Raw genomic sequence first — 8,933 nt, 5'->3', positions numbered from 1 at the left:
GAAATCGGGATATTAGTAAAAAAAAAAGTAGAAAAGGGGGTGTTCACAATAATAGTAGTGTGGCATTCAGTCAGTGAGTTTGTCAGTTTTGTGGAACAAACAGGTGTGAATCAGGTGTCCCCTATGTAAGGATGAAGCCAGCACACGTTGAACATGCTTTTCTCTTTGAAAGCCTGAGGAAAATGGAACGTTCAAGACATTGTTCAGAAGAACAGCGTAGGTTTGATTAAAAAGTTGATTGGAGAGGAGAAAACCTATACGCAGGTGCAAAAAATTATAGGCTGTTCATCTACAATGATCTCCAATGCTTTAAAATGGACAAAAAAAAAAAAAAAAAAAAAAAAAAAACCAGAGACGTGTGGAAGAAAATGGAAAACAACCATCAAAATGGATAGAAGAATAACCAGAATGGCCAAGTCTCACCCATTGATCAGCTCCAGGATGATCAAAGACAGTCTGGAGTTACCTGTAAGTGCTGTGACAGTTAGAAGATGCCTGTGTGAAGCTAATTTATTTGCAAGAATCCCCCGCAAAGTCCCTCTGTTAAATAAAAGACGTGCAGAAGAGGTTACAATTTGCCAAAGAACACATCAACTGGCGTAAAGAGAAATGGAGGAATATTTTGTGGACTGATGAGAGTAAAATTGTTCTTTTTGGGTCCAAGGGCTGCAGACAGTTTGTGAGATGACCCCACAAACTCTCAATTCAAGCCACAGTTCACAGTGAAGACAGTGAAGCATGGTGGTGCAAGCATCATGATATGGGCATGTTTCTCCTACTATGGTGTTGGGCCTATATATCACATACCAGGTATCATGGATCAGTTTGGATATGTCAAAATACTTGAAGAGGTCATGTTGCCTTATGCTGAAGAGGACATGCCCTTGAAATGGGTGTTTCAATAAGACATTGACCCCAAGCACACTAGTAAATGAGCAAAATCTTGGTTCCAAACCAACAAAATTAATGCCTCACAGATGTGAAGAAATCATTAAAAACTGTGGTTATACAACTAAATACTAGTTTAGTGATTCACAGGATTGCTAAAAAAAAAAAGCAGTTTGAACATACATGATAGTTTTGAGTTTGTAGTGTCAACAGCAGATGCTACTATTATTGTGAACACCCGCTTTTCTACTTTTTTTTTTTACTAATAGCCCAATTTCATAGCCTTAAGAGTGTGCATATCATGAATGCTTAGTCTTGTTGGATTTTTGAGAATCTACTGAATCTACTGGTACCTTGTTTCCAATGTAACAATAAGAAATATACTCAAAACCTGGATTAATCTTTTTAGTCACATAGCACTACTATTATTCTGAACACTACTGTATTTGAGCTTAGATCTGATTTGGGGTTTTGGCGTATGCCAACTTTAGAAGAAAGTCCACGCAAGTCTTTGTACATGAGGCCACAGGAGGCTGAGTACGGGAGTGTGGTGGACAGGTTTGTAGAGTGGTGTGGACTCAACCACCTGCAACTCAACATATCTATGGACTTCAGAAGATGGGAGACTCGTCCGAACCAGAACAGTTACCATTAATGGAACAGAGATGGACATTGTGGACTACTATAATTATCTGGGTGTCCACATAGACAGCAAACTGGACTGGAAACACAGATGCTGTGTACAAGAAAGGTCAGAGCTGACTGCACTTCCTCAGGAGGCTCAGCTCTTTCAATGTCTGCAGAAATATGCTGCAGGGAGGGTGGCTAACAACCAGGTGGTCACTCTAATAGAGCTCTAGTGTTCCTCTGTGAAGCAAGGACAATCTTTCAGGAGGACAACCATCTCTGCAACAATCCAACTATCAGGCCTGTATGGTAGAGTTGCCAGATGGAAACCACTCCTTAGTAAAAGGCTCATGGCAGTCCCCCTGGAGTTTGCCAAGGCACCTGAAGGAAAATTCTCTGGTCTGATGAGACAAATATTGGACTCTAATGTGACTGTCAGACATTATGTTTGCATGAAACCAGTCATCATCCCTACAGTAAAGCATGGTGGTGGCAGCATCATGCTGTGGGAATGTTTTGTAGTGGCAGGAAGTGGGAGACTAGTCAGGGTGGACGGAAAGATGAATACAGCAATGTACAGAGACATCCTGGATGAAAACCTGCACCAGAGCGCTCTTGACCTCAGACTGGGAGATGGTTCATCTTTCAGCAGGACAATAACCCGAAGCACACAGCAAAGATATCAAAGGAGTGGCTTCAGGACAACTCTGTGAATGTCCTTGAGTGTCCCAGCCAGAGCCCAGACCTGAATCGCACTGAGCATCTCAGAGATCTGAAAATGGCTGTGCACTGACGCTCCCCATCCAACCTGATGGTGCTTGAGAGGTTCTGCAAAGCTTGTGGCATCATATTCAAGAAGACTTCAGGCTGTAATTGCTGCCAAATATTCATCAACAAAATATTGAGCAAAGGGTGTGAATACTTACAGTGAGGAAAATAAGAATTTGAATACCCTGTGACTTTGCAAGTTCTCCCACTTAGAAATCATGGAGGGGTCTGAAATTGTCATCTTAGGTGCACATCCACTGTGAGAGACATAATCTAAAAAAAAAAAAAAAAAAAAAAACGGAAATCACAATGTATGATTTTTTAATCATTTACTTGTATGTTACTGCTGCAAATAAGTATTTGAACACCTGTGAAAATCAATGTTAATATTTGGTACAGTAGCCTTTGTTTGCAATTACAGAGGTCAAACATTTCCTGTAATTTTTTCACCAGGTTTGTACACACTGCAGCAGGGATTTTGGTCCACTCCTCCATACAGATCTTCTCTAAATCTTTCAGGTTTGGAGTTTCAGCTCCCTCCAAATATTTTCTATTGAATTCAGGTCTGGAGACTGGCCAGGCCACTCCAGGACCTTGAAATGCTTCTTACGGAGCCCCTCCTTAGTTGCCCTGGCTGTGTGTTTGGGGTCATTGTCATGCTGGAAGACCCAGCCATGACCTATCTTCAATGCTCTTACTGAGGGAAGGAGGTTGTTTACCAAAATCTCGCAATACATGACCTCATCCATCCTCCCTTCAATATGGTGCAGTCGTCCTGTCCCCTTTGCAGAAGAGCACCCCCAAAATATGATGTTTCCACCCCCATGCTTCACGGTTGGGATGGTTTTCTTGGGGTTGTTCTCATCCTCTAAACATGGTAAGTGGAGTTGATTCCAAAAAGCTCTATTCTGGTCTCATCTGACCACATGACTTTCTCCCATGCCTCCTCTGGATCATCCAGATGGTCACTGGTAACTTCAAACGGGCCTGGACATGCACTGGCTTGAGCAGGGGAACCTTGCTGCCCTGTAGGATTTTAAACCATGACAGCATCATGTGTTACTAATGTAATCTTTGTGACTGTGGTCCCAGCTCTCTTCAGGTCATTGACCAGGTCCTCCTGTGTAGTTCTGAGCTTTCTCAGAATCATCCTTACCCCACAAAGTGAGATCTTGCATGGAATCCCAGACCAAGGGATATTGACAGTCATCTTGTGTTTCTTCCACTTTATAATAAATAATCATAACAGTTGTTGTCTTCTACCAAGCTCTTGCCTGTTGTCCTGTAGTCCATCCCAGCCTTGTGCAGGTCTACAGTTTTGTCCCTGGTAGGAGTGCAGAATAAGAGGGCTTCTTAAAGAAAAATTAACAGGTCTGTGAGAGCCAGAATTCTTGCTGGTTGGCAGGTGTTCAAATACTTCTTTGCCGCAGTAACGTACAAATAAATTATTAAAAAAAAATCATACATTGTGATTTCCGGATTTTTTTTTTTTTTTTTTTTTTTTTGATTATGTCTCCCACATTGGACATGCAGCTAAGATGAAAGTGTCAGACCCCTCCATGATTTCTAAGTGGGAGAACTTGCAAAACCACAGGGTGTTCAAATACTTATTTTCCTCACTGTATGTACGTAGTGATTTCTTATTTTTTTTTAATTTTTAATAAATTTGCAAAAATTAAAAAAACAAAACTTTTTCATGTTGTCATTATGCCATGTTGTGACTAGAATTTTGAGGGAAAAACAAATTTAATCCCTTTTGGAATAATAAAAATGTGTAAATAGTGAAGCGTTGTGATTACTTTCTGGACGTATGATTTTTTTTGTTTTTCTTTTCAGGACGTGTTTAGACAGTCAATAAATATCTCACACAGCAGGTGGACGGTGTCATCAGTACTTCCTTATTGACACTAACATCACTCGTGACTTAGGAAGAACTCAAATATCTTCACTATGAAGTTAAAACAGCTGCTTTTTTGTGTTTTCCTGCTGGAGTTGATATTTACAGGTGACAACTTCTATTAAACACTTCACTGATTGCTTTTTTAAACTGCAAAATTTATTTAAAATCTATCTATCTATCTATTGATTTATGTTCAAATTCGATTTTCAGTACAGGGGTGCCAAATAGATGACAAAGTGAAAAAAGCAGCAGCAAAAAAAGAGAGAGAAAATATTAAAATAAAACAAGGTCAATAGAAAGAAGAATACTGGAAAATACAGGAGTGTGTGTGTGGACACAAGTTAACTTTCGATGGAGTTGTTCAGATCATCACATTGTAAGACATGTTTTGCTGTCACGGCAGCAAACGGCCCTTTGCCCAGAATTATTGGCTCTCTCAACAAAACTAAGATCAAATCAGTTTGACATTTTGTATTGTTTCCATGGCAGTATATATACAGTAATGTTCAGAATAATAGTAGTGCTATGTGACTAAAAAGATTAATCCAGGTTCTGAGTATATTTCTTATTGTTACATGGAAAACAAGGTACCAGTAGATTCAGTAGATTCTCACAAATCCAACAAGACCAAGCATTCATGATATGCACACTCTTAAGACTATGAAATTGGGCTATTAGTAAAAAAAAAAAAAGTAGAAAAGGGGGTGTTCACAGTAATACTAGTGTGGCATTCAGTCAGTGAGTTTTGTCAGTTTTGTGTAACAAACAGGTGTGAATCAGGTGTCCCCTATGTAAGGATGAAGCCAGCACACGTTGAACATGCTTTTCTCTTTGAAAGCCTGAGGAAAATGGGACGTTCAAGACATTGTTCAGAAGAACAGCATAGTTTGATTAAAAAGTTGATTGGAGAGGGGAAAACTTATATGCAGGTGCAAAAAAGTATAGGCTGTTCATCTTCAGTGATCTCCAATGCTTTAAAATGGACAAAAAAAAAAAAAAAAAAAAACAGAGACAGTGGAAGAAAACAGAAAACAACCATCAAAATTGATAGAAGAATAACCAGAATGGCAAAGGCTCACCCATGGATCAGCTCCAGGATAATCAAAGACAGTCTGGAGTTACCTGTAAGTGCTGTGACAGTTAGAAGACGCCTGTGTGAAGCTAATTTATTTGCAAGAATCCCCCGCAAAGTCCCTCTGTTAAATAAGACGTGCAGAAGAGGTTACAATTTGCCAAAGAACACATCAACTGGCGTAAAGAGAAATGGAGGAATATTTTGTGGACTGATGAGAGTAAAATTGTTCTTTTTGGGTCCAATGGCTGCAGACAGTTTGTGAGATGACCCCCACTATCTGAATTCAAGCCACAGTTCACAGTGAAGCATGGTGGTGCAAACATCATGATATGGGCATGTTTCTCCTACTATGGTGTTGGGCCTATATATCACATACCAGGTATCATGGATCAGTTTGGATATGTCAAAATACTTGAAGAGGTCATGTTGCCTTATGCTGAAGAGGACATGCCCTTGAAATGGGTGTTTCAACAAGACAATGACCCCAAGCACACTAGTAAATGAGCAAAATTTTGGTTCCAAACCTGTCATGATTTTCCCCTGCTCTGTCTGTGATCATTATAATTTTCTGCCAGTTTGTCTTTATTTAGTTCTTTTGTCTGTTTTTTTAATCATCTGTTTATTTTTGCTTTGTCACAACTGCTTGTTTTCTGTTCATCACTCTTCACCCACATCTTGAGTTTCAGTCTGGTTTAGTTCAGTGTTTGATCCACTGTTTTTGATTTTTGTTCAGCATTGCTTTAGAGCTTGTTTTCTGTTTATCACACTTCTGCCACATGTTGAGTTCTGTTGTTTAGTTTGATCCACTGTTTTTGATTGTTTCATGATTGCTGATGTCACTAGTTTGATTTGTCAGGTTTATCACATTAGTCTTTGTTGTATTATTTATGTCAGTTCTATTTTCTTGATGCCTGCTTTTCTGTTTTTTGTCTAGTATGAATCTTTTCTTGTCAAGTGTCCATGAATCCTTTGTCCATTAGTTCTTCTCGGTCTTGTTATTTTAGCATTGTTAGTTTATGGTTATTAGTTATGTTCATGTTGTCTCTGCACTCCCTTGTCTACACTCTCCATCTCTGTTCATCATGCCTAGTTTCATTTGTGTCACTGTCTCCCTCTGATTCCTGCACTCTCTTGTCCTGCACTTCCTTATCTCTGTTGGCCACACCTCGTGTTGTCTGCCATCTTGTCACTGCACTCTCTTGCCCCACAGTGTCTCATCTTTGTTTGTCCACACCCTCCTCCTACCTGCTCACCACACCTGCTCCAAATCACTTCCTGATTAAACCACTGTGAATTTAAGCCCTGCTACTTTTCAGGTCTCTTGCTTGTTCATTGATGTTCTGTCGCTGTTCCAGCTCACGCATCCTAGTTCTTTGTTGCCGACCGTGCCTGTTTTTTTTTACCTTGCCTTTGTCTCAGCCCTTGTAACTCTGTTTGCCGTGCTTAGGCCCCAGCCTGTATTTTTGACGACGCCCTTGCTTTACACCTACCTGTACCTCCGCCTTGCTGACTGCCTTTTTGTGTACCAGACCCACTGCCTGAATTTTTGATAAAGCCTTTTATATCCTGCCACCTGCTTGTGAGTCTGCATTGTGCCTCCTGCCTCCTGCTGTACCCAGTTCCCCTGAGAATCATGACAACCAACAAAATTAATGCCTCGCAGATGTGAAGAAATCATGAAAAACTGTGGTTATATACAACTAAATACTAGTTTAGTGATTCACAGGATTGCTAAAAAAGCAGCTTGAACATAATAGTTTTGAGTTTGTAGTGTCAACAGCAGATGCTACTATTATCGTGAACACCCCCTTTTCTACTTTTTTTTTTTTTTACTAATAGCCCAATTTCATAGCCTTAATAGTGTGCATATCATGAATATAAATACTCAAAACCTGGATTAATCTTTTTAGTCACATAGCACTACTATTATTCTGAACACTACTGTATTTGAGCTTAGATCTGATTTGGGGTTTTGGCGTATGCCAACTTTTAGAAGAAAGTCCACGCAAGTCTTTGTACATGAGGCCACAGGAGGCTGAGTACGGGAGTGTGGTGGACAGGTTTGTAGAGTGGTGTGGACTCAACCACCTGCAACTCAACATATCTAAGATGAAGGAGGTGATGGTGGACTTCAGAAGATGGGAGACTCGTCCAAACCAGAACAGTTACCATTAATGGAACAGAGATGGACATTGTGGACTACTATAATTATCTGGGTGTCCACATAGACAGCAAACTGGATTGGAAACACAGATGCTGTGTACAAGAAAGGTCAGAGCTGACTGTACTTCCTCAGGAGGCTCAGCTCTTTCAGTGTCTGCAGAAATATGCTGCAGGGAGGGTGGCCAGCAACTCTGACAGAGGTCACTCTGATAGAGCTCTAGTGTTCCTATGTGGAGCAAGGACAATCTTTCAGGAGGACAACCATCTCTGCAACAATCCAACTATCAGGCCTGTATGGTAGAGTGGCCAGATGGAAACCACTCCTTAGTAAAAGGCTCATGGCAGTCCCCCTGGAGTTTGCCAAGGCACCTGAAGAAAAATTCTCTGGTCTGATGAGACAAATATTGGACTCTAATGTGACGGTCAGACATTATGTTTGCATGAGACCAGTCACCATCCCTACAGTAAAGCATTGTGGTGGCAGCATCATGCTGTGGGAATATTTTCTAGTGGCAGGAAGTGGGAGACTAGTCAGGATTGATGGAAAGATGAATACAGCAATGTACAGAGACATCCTGGATGAAAACCTGCACCAGAGCGCTCTTGACCTCAGACTGGGAGATGGTTCATCTTTCAGCAGGACAATGACCCGAAGCACACAGCCAAGATATCAAAGGAGTGGCTTCAGGACAACTCTGTGAATGTCCTTGAGTGTCCCAGCCAGAGCCCAGACCTGAATCGCACTGAGCATCTCTGAGAGATCTGAAAATGGCTGTGCACTGACGCTCCCCATCCAACCTGATGGTGCTTGAGAGGTTCTGCAAAGCTTGTGGCATCATATTCAAGAAGACTTCAGGCTGTAATTACTGCCAAATATTCATCAACAAAATATTGAGCAAAGGGTGTGAATACTTACAGTGAGGAAAATAAGCATTTGAACACCCTGTGACTTTGCAAGTTCTCCCACTTAGAAATCATGGAGGGGTCTGAAATTGTCATCTTAGGTGCACATCCACTGTGAGAGATTTAATCTAAAATATAAAATCCGGAAATCACAATGTATGATTTTTTTAATCATTTATTTGTATGTTACTGCTGCAAATACGTATTTGAACACCTGTGAAAATCAATGTTAATATTTGGTACAGTAGCCTTTGTTTGCAATTACAGAGGTGAAACGTTTCCTGTAGTTTTTCACGAGGTTTGCACACACTGCAGCAGGGATTTTGGTCCACTCCTCCATACAGATCTTCTCTAGATCTTTCAGGTTTGGAGTTTCAGCTCCCTCCAAATATTTTCTATTGAATTTAGGTCTGGAGACTGGCCAGGACACTCCAGGACCTTGAAATGCTTCTTATGGAGCCCCTCCTTAGTTGCCCTGATTGTGTGTTTGGGGTCATTGTCATGCTGGAAGACCCAGCCATGACCCATCTTCAATGCTCTTACTAAGGGAAGGAGGTTGTTTACCAAAATCTCGCAATACATGACCCCATCCATCCTCCCTTCAATACG

The sequence above is a fragment of the Thalassophryne amazonica genome, chromosome 16 (genome assembly GCF_902500255.1).
Source record: "Thalassophryne amazonica chromosome 16, fThaAma1.1, whole genome shotgun sequence".
NCBI lineage: Eukaryota > Metazoa > Chordata > Actinopteri > Batrachoidiformes > Batrachoididae > Thalassophryne > Thalassophryne amazonica.
The sequence above is the reverse complement of the archived record's forward strand: the minus strand, read 5'-3'. Positions refer to the sequence as shown.